Raw genomic sequence first — 13,731 nt, 5'->3', positions numbered from 1 at the left:
CTTGCCAATATGCCATTTACGACACGGAGTGGCAAGGAACGGCTGAGGCCCTGGCCTATGTTCATGGCTAGTGGTTCAGCTTCACATGAGGATGGAAGCACTCATCCTCTCGCTAGAAAAAAGAAAAGACTTGCGGCAAAAGCACAGCAAAGAACTGTGCGTTCTTCGAAATCACAAATCCCAAAGGAGAGTCCAATTGTGTCGGTTGCGATGCCTGACCTTCCCAACACTGGACAGGAAGAGCTTGCGCCTCTTTTTTTCTTTGCGTCATGTGCTGTTTGGGGAGTATTTTTTGGAAGGGCCATCCTGCGTGAGATGGGCCAGGTGTTTGTGCCGGCCACTAGGGTCGCTTAGCTTACTCACACAGCTACCTCATTGCGCCTCTTTTTTTCTTTGCGTCATGTGCTGTTTGGGGAGTATTTTTTGGAAGGGCCATCCTGCCTGACACTGCAGTGCCACTCCTAGATGGGCCAGGTGTTTGTGTCGGCCACTAGGGTCGCTTAGCTTACTCACACAGCTACCTCATTGCGCCTCTTTTTTTCTTTGCGTCATGTGCTGTTTGGGGAGTATTTTTTGGAAGGGCCATCCTGCCTGACACTGCAGTGCCACTCCTAGATGGGCCAGGTGTTTGTGTCGGCCACTTGTGTTGCTTAGCTTAGCCATCCAGCGACCTCGGTGCAAATTTTAGGACTAAAAATAATATTGTCAGGTGTGAGGTGTTCAGAATAGACTGGAAATGTGTAAATTATAGTTATTGAGGTTAATAATACTGTGGGATCAAAATGACCCCCAAATTCAATGATTTAAGCTGTTTTTTAGGGTTTTTTGAAAAAAACACCCGAATCCAAAACACACCCGAATCCGACAAAAAAAATTCGGTGAGGTTTTGCCAAAACGCGTTCGAACCCAAAACACGGCCGCGGAACCGAACCCAAAACCAAAACCCGAAAAATTTCCGGTGCACATCACTAGTTCTACTGGGTTTGGGGTGGCCACCCTTTTTTCGAAGAGGGCACCTCTTCACATGTCGCCATAGGTGTCGCCTGGAGAACAGACCTTGGTAGTGTGCGCAGTGCATGAAATCTTGGTGAGCTGCTGCTTTGGCCGGCTGCTTGCAAGGTAGTAGGACACCACTGCCCTCGCGCAGAACACCGATATTATGTGCCCCAGGTGGTGAATCAGGTCCAGCTTCACTGACCTTTCCCTGTAGTTCTTGTCAAAGCTCAGTGCCCTTGCAACCTCCGGCTCACTGCGGTGGACGGCTTCCACGTGCCTCGCAATTTTGGAGTATGGCCTCTCACACCATAGGCAGAAGTTTTTCTTGTTGCTATATGTTCTGGAACCATCCCCTTTTCGGTTAAGAACCTGGACTGACACGCCGTGATGCGTCCGGCGGTTCAGGCCGCCGTCTGTGGAGGAAGCCTTGGCTACTTCCAGCGCCTGTCTCCCGTTACAAGATTTCTCTTCCCCGCTGCTGTCAACTGAACTGCTGAACTCAGATGAGTCAGGGAGATAGTCTTCATCACTGCCATCCGTTTTACTGTCTGCCCGATCCGCGTTCATTGTCTTGAGGAAACAAGCCAAGGACTTCCGGGAGTGGAAAACAAACCGAGGACTTCTGGGAGTGAGCAATATAACTGGTAACTTCTGGGGGTGGGAGACAAACCAAGGACTTCCGGGAGTGTGTGATGCTGTGTGTTTTTTGCCTGCTCCGTTAAAAAAATAATGCATGCAGCTGGGTTGTCCAATTTACCCATCCACTGCTGCAGCAGAAGGCATAAAAATAATACGCACACAAGACCATAATGAACCCCCCCCCCCCCAACAAAAACACACAAAAAAAAACACACACATTTTTTTTAAACTCTCCCCAAAATCCCCCAAAATAAACAGTACGGGAAAAATACCTTGAGCGGCAGCGGGGTTTGTCCAGTATTCCCGTCCGCCACTGCAGTGCCTGGGGCAAGAAAAAGACACCCTCCTCCCCTCCGCTCCCCCCCCTCCCAAAAAAAAAACCAACCCAAAAAAACAACACACCCCAAAACTCCCAGAAATAAACAAAAAGACCCACCAAAAACCAGTACGGGAAAAATACACACCGGTAGCAGGTGTGTCCCCCCACCCCCAAAACATAATAATGATAAAAACACACACACAAAAAAGAGTACCTTCCACCCCCCTCCTCCCCTCCCAAGAAAAAAATAAAAATAACCACAGAACGGGAAAAAAAATCCCCATGTCCGGGGTTGTCCTGTATCCGCATCTGCTATTGCCCCGCTGGGGGCTCTGGCCGAGTATTAAGCCCAGGGAGGGAGCAGTCACGGGGGACGGGAGGACCAGGGGACAGACCCCCCCCCCCCCCCGACGCCCGACCCAGCGGCGTACCCGCCGACCGGAGTGTCACCGCCCAAGTCCCCGGGCCGGGAATTCGGGCGCAACAGCTTCAAGCAAGCTTTGGGTGCGAGGGCACGGGACGCCCCATATGCCCACCCCCGCAGTCAGCCAAATTTTGACTGACTTTGTAGCATTTGATTATAATATCGGAGATGGTAGCTCAGGCTCCTCTGGCTCCTCAGCTTTGCACATGCAACAAATGTCTGATCTTTTATAGTTCTTCTCTTATTGAGGAGTTCAATGGTGACAATACATCATCAGTAGGCCAAAACTAACCTGTCTTCACAATCGTCTCTCGAGAACAGTCTCACCAAGCGCGGTGGGGGGTGCCCGATCCCCTAACCGCCAGCGCCCAACACCCCTCCCTGACACTGAAGGGAGAGACAACAGCAGACAGATAACCTCCTGCAATAGCCCGCAGCGATGACATTCAACCATGGGAAATTATTAAGGGATCCAGGGTAGCCGGAGGAGGTGACCCCTCCAGTCACCAGCACCACCCTGCAGTGCCTGTCACATACCCCCACCGCCTAAGTGGGGGAAAAACATATCTATCAACCCCCTCCAGAATGGAGAGGAGTACGGACAACCTCAGTCGACAGCCCCTGCCCATGCCACTCGAACGCGAGCAAGCATTGGGGATTCTGGCAGCCCTCCGTACCCTGTGGTGATGCTGGGGGAGGCTGCAGGCGGGCAGCGGATCGGCCGTGGGAGGATACCCCCTCCAGCTGACATCACCACCCTGTCTCGCAAACCCGCCGCCTAAGGGGGACAAGGGTGGCTATCTCCCCCCCTCCAGGATGGGGGGACGGACAGACAACCTCAATCGATCCCCAACCCATGCCTCTCAGCCGTGAGCAAGCAGTGGGGAATCCACGGCCCTCCTGATCCTGCGGTGATGCGGGAGGAGGTTGCAGGCGGGGCGGCAGAGCAGCCAGGGGAGGATACCCCCTTCAAACGACATCACCGCCCTGCAGAGCCTATCCCGCACCCCCGCCACCTATGGGGGACGATGGTGGATATCACCCCACTTCTGAGATGGAAGTGGAACTGACAACTTCCCGCGATAGCCCTCACCCGTGCCACTCAACCGCAAGCAAGCATCGGGGAATCCGGCAGCCCTCCGGATCCTGTGGTGATGGGGGGGGAGTTAAGAGGCTGCAGGCGGGGCGGTGGAAAGGACAGTGGAGGTGTCACCTCTGGGCCAATATCACTGCCCTGCAGAGCCTGTCCCGCACCCCTGCCACCTAAGGGGGATGAGGGTGGCAATCTCCCCCCACCCTCCAAGATGGAGGGAGAACTGACAACCTCCCGCGACAACCTACAGTTGTGCCTCTTAGCCGAGGGCAAGCATTATGGGATACAGCAGTCCTCCATACCCTGCAGTGATGCGGGGGGCTACCGGCAGGATCTTGGTAGCCAGCAGTAACAGAAGATGAGTCAGCCGCCGCCATCTTGAAAGCAGCAGCAAACACCACGGAGGACAAGGGGCCATGTGCCAAGTTGGCACCAGCAAGAGCAGTAGGGCCCGGTGGATGGCCATCAAAGGCGGGCCAAGGGGGAAGTTCGGAGTCAGAAGGATGGTGAGACCCACTCCGTATGGTTACCAGGCGCCGGTGCACATCGAACAGCCCCCAGGTAAAGGGGGACCGCACCCGCTCAATCTCACATTTTTCTCCTCGCCCAACAACCCGTAGGCTGGGAAAACAGTGCAAGCCGTCCTGGGGGATGGTTTGGGTAAGCAGCGATTTAAAAAGGTCGCCTCAAGCCTCCCGACCCAGATCCCCGTCGGTTGAGGCGAGGGTGAGCTGTCCGCCCCCAGGGAACCCCGCTGCCCCCAACCCACCACATCCCGATCTACACCTGACAGGTTTCATCTTGTCCCGAGGGGTTAAAGGGTATAAAAGGTTCATCTCACGGAGCACTGACACCACGCTCCAGGATACAGACGTCAACACATGGGTAGTCCCGGGCCCACTCAGCATGCAGCTTCCACTGACTCCCTCCAAAGGGGCCTCCCGTTCTCCCTTTCTCTCCTGGACGGTCTCCAGCCAGACTTGCTCAGAGCGTACGCTTCGCTCTCACGCCATGCGAGACTCGCCTTTCTCATGCGCTTTCTCTACCTCCGCCCTGTCTGGCTCTTCTCTCCGCAGGGCCCCGCAGCTGAACCCTTCCGTGCGGCCACCTTACCATGGCAGCGCCCGGGGCCCTCTCCAGGGACTCATGAGGAGCTGCCGTTGACGAACCGCATCCTTGGTCCAAGGGTAAACTTTGCTAGGCGATGGGTACACTTCCCCGGCTCCCCTGGCGTTGTCATACACCTGCTGGACTGACAGAGCAGACCATACTGCCTGGAGTCAGAAACCCTTACACTGGGCGGACACCTGGGGAACAGAAACCCTTACAGCGGAGGGGTTCCAGGCACGCTGTGGGCAGTAGGAGGGCCGAGTTCGCTGGAGCTGGCCGGGACCTTTGGGTTCCAGCCAAGCGAGCGTCCCTCCCAGCTGGGTCTCTGGGTGCCACATCGATCAGTTTGCGGGACAAAGAAAAGAGGACCTTCTATCGCGTACCTGTCTTTTCCCAGCTGGACTCTGTTCTCAGCCTGTGAATCTCTCAGCGGGGTTCTCAGACATAGCAGGACAGGTGATGCGTGCAGCACTTTTGCAGTACACTCTCCGATTTTCCCCAGGCTCTTGGAACCACTCCCAGCCTGAGGGTTTGCCCATACACACTCATCGGCATGATTTCCGCAAATTGCAGTACCCAGTTCAGCCCGCCATCCCAGTCCGTGGGCTCCAACCAACGCCCGGAGGAGCCCCATTTCAGGCTCTGAGGGGAGGTCGGAGAAACGGGTGACTGGTGTCCCGGAGGGACTGCGCCTTCCCAGTCTACCACGGGGGGGACGCTGCACCAGTGGATAGGGAACCATGCCAAGCCCAGTCCGCAGGCTTCAGCCGACGCTCGGAGGAGCCCCATTTCAGCCTTGGAGGGGAGGTCAGAGGAACGGGAGACTGGAAGTCTCGGAGGGACTGCGCTTCCCCCGTCTGCCACCAGGGGGCACTGCGCCAGGGGAGAGGGAGCCGGGCCAAGCCTGGTCCGTGGGCTCCATCCGCCCCCCGGGGAGCCCCATTTCAGCCTCGGAGGGGAGGTCAGAGGAACGGTAGACTGGAAATACCGGAGGGACTGCATTTCCGTCATCTGCCACCGGGGCACGCTGCGCCAGGGGTGAGGGAGCCGGGCCAAGCCCGGTCCGCGTGCTCCAACCGACGCCTGGAGGAGCCCCATTTCGGCCTCGGAGGGGAGGTCGGAGTAACGGGAGACTGGAAATAACGGAGGGACTGCGCTTCCCCTGTCTGCCACAGGGGTGCGCTGCTCCAGGGGAGAGGGAGCCGGGTAAAGCGCGGTCCGTGGGCTCCAACCGACGCCCGGAGGAGCCCCATTTCAGCCTTGGAGCCCTGCCTGGGTTGCCTCTGAAAGGGAAGACCACTCTCTATTGTTCAGTCTGTATCCAGTCTCTAAGCTCCAAGGCATTTTTGTCACAGATCCTTACCTGCAGTTCCAGCCTCTCAGCCACATCACCTTCCCCTGAGGAACTGGCCATATCGGTATGCCTGAGGGGTTCTTTTCAGTTTAGCAGATCGGGTGGAGCGAGCGTCATTCTCGCGGGCCATGCTCAGATTTTACCCTAGCTCCTGGAAACGTGTCTAGGCACGAGGGATAACTGTCCACACTCATTTGGGGGAGTTCCAGACTGGGAAACTCAGCACTTTTTATCGAGATAAGTCGAATAGCTCCTCTCCAGCGCCCTGGAAAATTATAAGAAGGGCCCCGGCTAGAGCCCCTACCAGGGAAAGCGGGAGGGGGCACACGCAGTGAGCCCCCCCCCCCCTGGTGACCGCCTGACGGAACTGCAGTGGGCCCCGAAAATTATGGGAAGGCGCCCCGGGTCTCCAAAATTACGGGGAGGCGCCCTGTCTGCTGCTCCTGCAGGGGATAGAGGGAGGGGGCACGTGCGGCGCCCCCTGGTGCCCGCCGGGCTGAACTGCAGTGGGCCTAGATAATTATAGGAAGGCGTCCCGGGTCCCCAAAGTTACGGGAGGCGCCCTGTCTGCTGCTTCTGCAGGGAGCAGAAAGAGGTGGCACGCGCGGCGCCCCCGGTGGCCGCCTGGCGGAATTGCAGCGGAACCCCAAAAATTATGGGAAGGTGCCCTGGGTCCCCAAAATTACAGGGAGGCGCCCTGTCTGCTGCACCTGCAGGGGCACGCACGGCACCCCCCGGTGGCTGCTGGGCGGAACTGCAGCGGGCCCAGATAATTATAGGAAGGCACCCCGGGTCCCCAAAATTACGGGAGGCGCCCTGTCTGCTGCTACTGCAGAGGGCAAAAAGAGGGGGCACGAGCGGCGCCCCTCGGTGGCCACCTGGCGGAACTGCAGCAGGGGCTGAAATTATTGGAAGGCGTCCCGGGTCCCCAAAATTACGGGGAGGCGCCCTGTATTCTGCTCCTGCAGGGGGCAGAGGGAGGGGGCTAGCACGGCGCCCCTGGTGGCTACTGGGCAGAACTGCAGTGGGGGCCCAAAATTATTGGAAGGTGCCCCGGGTCCCCAAAATTACGGGCAGGCGCCCTGTCTGCTGCTACTGCAGTGGGCAGGGGCATGCGCGATGCCCCCCGGTGGATGCCTGGCAGAACTGCAGCATTCCCCCAAAATTATTAGAAGGCGCCCCGTGTCCCCAAAATTACGGGGAGGTGCCCTGCCTGCTGCTCCTTAAGCGGGAGGGTGCACGCGTGGCGCCCCCGGTGGCCACCTGGTGGAACTGCAGCGGGCCCTGAAAATTATGGGAAGGCACCCGGGTTCCTAAAATTACGGGGAGGCGCCCTGTCTGCTGCTCCTGCAGGGGGCAGGGGGAGGGGACACGCGCGGTGCCCACCTGGCGGAACTGCAGTGGGCTCCTAAAATATATAAATCTATATTTTTTAGGGGACTAGTCAGTTGCTTTAACACACAATCTGCATTGCGCACACATACACACACAGTATTGTCTGGAAAATGTGATTCTCGAGGACATGTCCGATTTTGATGCTGGGTAGTTGGTACATGCCTTTAATATCACCTCGTGGGGTCTGACTCATGGGGACCTCATTTCAGGTTCCCACCATGTTGAAAGTCCCACCAGTGTTGGTGTTCTGTCCGGTCTCTGTCCCCATAAGGATAGTAATGGGAGTATACACACACACACACACACACACACACACACACACACACACACACACACACACACACACACCTTTTTGCTGCCACATTCTGAAATAGAAGTGCATTTTTTAATTCCATTATGAAATCGCCTGTCTTTTAATGCCATATTTTGGGTAGTGCTATGAAATGGGATTGTCCTATTTCTATTTGACATTGAAAGACTACCATGAACAAACATTTACTGTTCCTCCTTTTTCTTTGTGCAGACTTACAGTAACCGGCAGATTGTTTTGGAGAAGGAAGAGACAGAAGAGCTGAAGAGGTTTGATGATCCTAGCTTAGAATTAATTGGGTTTAAACCAATCAGTCTGCTTAAGAAACACCATTTTATAAGGCCTGCACAGTTTATTTACCCAGAGGAGTCTCTCATCAGTGGTAAGTCGGAAGGAATCTATAAAAGACATGTAAATCCCCACTTACTCCTCCGCTATGTTTGTGTGTTGAGAATTGCTTACTAACCAAATTGCAGGCACATACACTACTAGTCGAAAGCTTTAGAACACAACTATTTCTTCTTTCAGCCACGGGGGACACTGGGATCACTGTGGGTATAGAGTGGAGCAGCGGAGCCTAGGCACCAAATAGTTAATTTCTCATACGTCATAGAGGATGCTGGGGTCCACTTCATGACCATGGGGTATAGACGGTTCTGCAGGAGCCATGGGCACTCTTAAGACTTTTCAATGGGTGTGAACTGGCTCCTCCCTCTATGCCCCTCCTCCATACCTCAGTTTTAGAAATGTACCCAGGCAGACTGGATGCACTCTGAGGAGCTCTACTGAGTTTCTCTGAAAAAACTTTTATGTTAGGTTTTTTTATTTTCAGGGAGAACTGCTGGCAACAGTCTCCCTGCTTCGTGGGACTGAGGGGGCAGAAGTAGGAACCAACGTCCTGAAGAGTTTCATGGCTCTGCTTCTGGCTGACAGGACACCATTAGCTCCTGAAGGGAACTGAACGCTAGCCGTGTCTAGATGCTCACTCCCACAGCACGCCGTCACCCCCCTCACAGAGTCAGAAGACAGGTGAGTGTAAGAAGACAGATCTTCAATCAAGTAAAGTGACGGCTGAGGTACTGCGCGGCTGGCGGGAGCGCAGCGCGCCATTGCTGTCCACACATACACAGGCACTGCAGGGCGCAGGGGAGGGGCGCCCTGGGCAGCAAATAACCTTGTAAACTGGATAAAAGGGGGCATAAGATGCCAAGACACAGCCCTACACCCGCCAGTATAAATATTATGTGAAAAATCTCTGAGGAGAAACGCGCCATTGCGAGGACGGAGCTTCCTCCTCAGGCAGCCAGCACACTGTTCAGCACCATTTTCTCTAATTCACAGACTGCAGAGAAGACGCTGGTCCTCCTCCACTTCTGAACAAGTATCAGGGTGAAAAAAGGGGGGGCCTGGGTGCTAAATCATATTGTTCATAATATAATAGCGCTTAAAGGTTTCTGTGTACGGAGTATGCGACACGGGGATTTTGTCTCTGTGTACAAAGTACGCGGCACGGGGATTTTTTCTTTGGCACTGGGTTGTGAATTGGCTGCTCCAAAACTGTGTCCCTCTGACAGATTTTACTGTGGGTCTGTCTCCTATAAGTCCCAGTGTGTCTGTGAGAGTGTGTTGTACACGTGTGTGGCATGTCTGAGGCAGGGAGTTCCTCCCCGGAGGAAGGCATTTTAGGGACACAGAGTTGTAATGTGGTGGCGCTACACCAAGAGCCTGCATGGGTGAAAGAAATACGTGATAGTATGCATCATATCAATAGGAGATTAGATAAGTCTGAATCTCATGCTGAGTGCTGGAGAAAATCTGTGTAAGATGTGATTTTTCAGGGCTCTGTTCTTCCATCCGCAGGCGACCCCTCTGGGTCACATAAGAGACCATTTGCGAATATTGGCCCTCATTCCGAGTTGTTCGCTCGGTAAATTTCATCGCATCGCAGCGATTTTCCGCTTAGTGCGCATGCGCAATGTCCGCACTGCGACTGCGCCAAGTAAATTTGCTATGAAGATAGGATTTTTACTCACGGCTTTTTCTTCGCTCCGGCGATCGTAGTGTGATTGACAGGAAATGGGTGTTACTGGGCGGAAACACGGCGTTTTATGGGCGTGTGGATAAAAACGCTACCGTTTCCGGAAAAAACGCGGGAGTGGCTGGAGAAACGGAGGAGTGTCTGGGCGAACGCTGGGTGTGTTTGTGACGTCAAACCAGGAACGACAAGCACTGAACTGATCGCAGATGCCGAGTAAGTCTGAAGCTACTCTGAAACTGCTACGAGGTGTGTAATCGCAATATTGCGAATACATCGTTCGCAATTTTAAGAAGCTAAGATTCAATCCCAGTAGGCGGCGGCTTAGCGTGTGCAATACTGCTAAAATCGCCTTGCGAGCGAACAACTCGGAATGAGGGCCATTGTGAATACTGATACCGACACGGACACTGATTCTTGTGTCGACGATAGTGACTCCAGAGAAATAGATCATAAATTGGCAAAAAATATACAATATATGATTGTAGCTATAAGGGAAGTGCTGGAAGTCATGGAAGCCACCCCTGTACCTCAAGAGAAGGTTTATTTCTATAAAGAAAAGAAATCCAAGGTCACCTTCCCTCCTTCCAACGAGCTTAATACTCTCTTTGAAGGGATGCGGGTGAATCCCGAAAAGAAATTTCGTATTCCCAGTGAATTCAGCTAGCTTATCCTTTCCCGGTGGAGGACAGGAAAAAATGGGAGACACACCCCGTGTTAGACAGAGCACTGTCCAGGTTGACAAAGAAGGTAATTCTCCCTGCACCTGGCACGGCTTCACTAAAAGAGCCGGCAGACCGAAAGATGGAAACTACATTGAAATCCATTTATGTTGCCAATGGTACGCTGCTCAGGCCCACTATTGTGCTATTGAAAAATGGTCAGAAAGCGTGTCATCAGAAATTGACACGATTGATAAAGATGAGATACTCCTTAAGTTAGGGAATATCAAAGACGCTGCCACATACATGCTAGAAGCGATGAAAGATATTGGACTCTTAAGTTCACAAGCTGCTACCATGGCAGTATCGGCTCGGCGGGCGTTGTGGATTTGCCAATGGAACGCGGATGCAGATTCCAAAAGAAATATGGAGGCTCTCCCATATGAAGGTGAGGCGTTATTTGGCGATGGCCTGGATGCGTTAGTCTCGGCGGCTACCGCAGGTAAGTCAACATTTTTGCCCTCTGCACCTGCACCGGCAAAAAAGACATATCACCCACACATGCAGTCCTTTCGGCCCAATAAATACAAAAAAAGCAAGAGGTTCCCCATTCTTTGCAGGAAGGGGAAAGGGAAAGAAGTCCACAGTGATTTCAGGTTCCCAGGAGCAGAAGTCTACCCCTACTTCTGCCAAATATTCAGCATGACGCTGGGGCTCCTTTGCAGGAGGCCGCTCGGGTGGGGGCACGTCTCAAACTGTTTAGCCAAGGTTGGATTCTGTCTGGCCTGGATCCCTGGGTGTTGCAAATGGTGTCCCAGGGATACAAGCTGGAGTTTCAAGACGTTCCCCCATGCCGATTTTTCAAATCGACCCTGCCAGCTTCTCTTCCGGAAAGGGAAGCAGTAACAGCGGCAATCCAAAAATTATGTCAGGATCAGGTCATATTCCTGGTACCTTTGTCACAACAAGGAGAAGGGTTTTAATCAAGCCTTTTTGTAGTTCCGAAGCCGGACGGCTCGGTCAGACCGATCCTAAACATAAAAAATCTGAATCTCTACTTGAAACGATTCAAGTTCAAAATGGAATCACTGAGGACAGTGATTTCCAATCTGGAGGATGGGGACTACATGGTGTCTGTAAACATAAAGGATGCTTACCTGCATGTTCCCATTTATCCTCCTCACCAGGCTTATCTGAGATTTGCGGTTCAGGATTGCCATTACCAATTCCAAACGTTACCTTTCGGTCTCTCCACGGCGCCGAGGGTATTCACCAAAGTGATGGCGGAGATGATGGTTCTCCTGCGTCAAAAAGGAGTCAATATAATTCCTTATCTAGACGATCTCTTGATAAAGGCGAGATCCAGGGAGCAGTTGGTACAAAACATCACACTCTCCCTGTCGATACTCCAACAACACGGTTGGATCATAAATTATCCAAAGTCACAGTTGGAACTGACGACAAGATTGTCTTTTCTCGGGCTGATTCTGGACACAGAAGTTCAGAGAGTTTTTCTTCCGGTGGAAAAGGCAATGAAAATCCAGAAAATGGTAAAACAAATATTGAAACCATCAAGTGTGTCGATCCATCAGTCCATTCGGTTGTTGGGGAAGTTGGTGGCAGCCTACGAGGCCATACAGTTTGGCAGGTTCCATGCCAGAGTATTCCAGTGGGACCTGTTGGACAAGTGGTCGGGATCCCACCTTCACATGCACCGGAAGATAATCCTGTCGTCAAAAGCCAGGATTTCGCTCCTGTGGTGGCTACACAGTTCTCACCTACTAGAGGGACGCAGGTTCGGAATTCATGACTGGCTCCTGGTAACCACGGATGCAAGTCTCCGAGGCTGGGGAGCTGTCACTCAGGGAAAAAGCTTCCAGGGAAAATGGTCAAGTTAGGAAGCCTGCCTTCACATAAACATGCTGGAATTGAGAGCCATTTACAACGGCCTTCAACAAGCGGTACATCTTCTTCAAGATCATCCCGTGCAGATCCAGTCAGACAATTTAACAGCAGCCGCGTACATAAACAGGCAGGGCGTAACGAAAAGCAGATCGGCAATGGCAGAGGTGACAAAGATCCTCCTCTGGGCAGAAAGACATGTAAAGGCTCTGTCGGCAATTTTAATTCCGGGAGTAAACAACTGGGAAGCAGACTTCCTCAGTAGACACGATCTCCATCCAGGAGAGTGGGGCCTCCACCAAGAAGTCTTCACAGAGGTGACAAGTCTTTGGGGAGTTCCTCAAGTAGACGTGATGGCATCTCGTCTCAACAAGAAGCTTCAGAAATATTGTTCCAGGTCGAGAGACCCTCAAGCAATAGCAGTGGATGCGCTGGTGGCCCAGTGGGTGTTCCAGTCGGTGTATGTTTTCCTTCCACTTCCGCCGATCCCAAAAGTGCTCAGGATCATAAGAAGAACAAGAGTTCAAGCAATCTTCATTGCCCCAGACTGGCCAAGGAGGGCTTGGTACCCAGATCTTCAGGAGTTGCTCATAGAGGATCCTCTGCCTCTTCCTCTTCGCGAGGACCTGCTGCAGCAGGGGCCGTGCGTGTATCAAGACTTACCGCAGCTACGTTTGACGGCATGGCTGTTGAGCGTCGGATCCTAGCCCGAAAGGCTATTCCCAAGGAAGTCATCCCCACCCTTATTCAGGCCAGGAAAGGAGTAACGTCGAAACATTACCACCGTATTTGGAGAAAATATGTGTCTTGGTGTGAATCCAAAAAGGCTCCTACGGAGGAGTTTCAGTTAGGACGTTTTCTCCATTTTCTACAGGCTGGTGTGGAGGCGGGCCTCCGATTGGGATCAATCAAGGTCCAGATAGCGGCCTTGTCAGTGTTCTTCCAAAAACAATTGGCCTCTCTTCCAGAGGTTCAGACCTTCGTGAAAGGGGTTCTGCACATCCAGCCTCCATTTGTGCTTCCAGTGGCACCATGGGACCTTAACGTGGTGTTGCAGTTCCTTCAATCAGTTTGGTTTGAGCCTCTACAAGCGATAGAGTTAAAGTTTCTCACTTGGAAAGTGGTGATGCTTTTGGCATTGGCATCCGCACGGCGGGTGTCTGAATTGGGGGCCTTGTCTCACAAGAGCCCTTACCTGATCTTCCATGAAGATAGGGCAGAGTTGAGGACTCGTCAACATTTTCTTCCGAAGGTGGTTTCATCTTTCCACATAAACCAACTTGTGGTGCCAGTAGTTACTGACACGTTCACAGAGTCAAAGTCTCCTAGATGTGGTTAGGGCTTTGAAGATTTATGTCGCTAGAACAGCTCGAATACGGAAAACAGAGTCTTTGTTTGTTCTGTATGCTCCCAACAAAATTGGGTGTCCTGCTTCCAAGCAGACTATTGCGCATTGGATCAAAAGTATGATTCAGCACGCTCATACTACGGC

At 53.1% G+C, this 13,731-nt stretch overlaps 1 pseudogene; it reads left to right on the top strand.

Moving 5' to 3' along the window:
* LOC134958089 (X-ray repair cross-complementing protein 5-like) overlaps positions 1 to 13,731 on the top strand; it is a 230,080-nt pseudogene that overhangs the window by 111,998 nt on the left and 104,351 nt on the right.

Source organism: Pseudophryne corroboree, chromosome 9 (genome assembly GCF_028390025.1).
Source record: "Pseudophryne corroboree isolate aPseCor3 chromosome 9, aPseCor3.hap2, whole genome shotgun sequence".
Taxonomy (NCBI): Eukaryota; Metazoa; Chordata; class Amphibia; order Anura; family Myobatrachidae; genus Pseudophryne; species Pseudophryne corroboree.
Note: the sequence above shows the minus strand (reverse complement) of the source record. Positions and strands in the feature narration are given on the sequence as shown.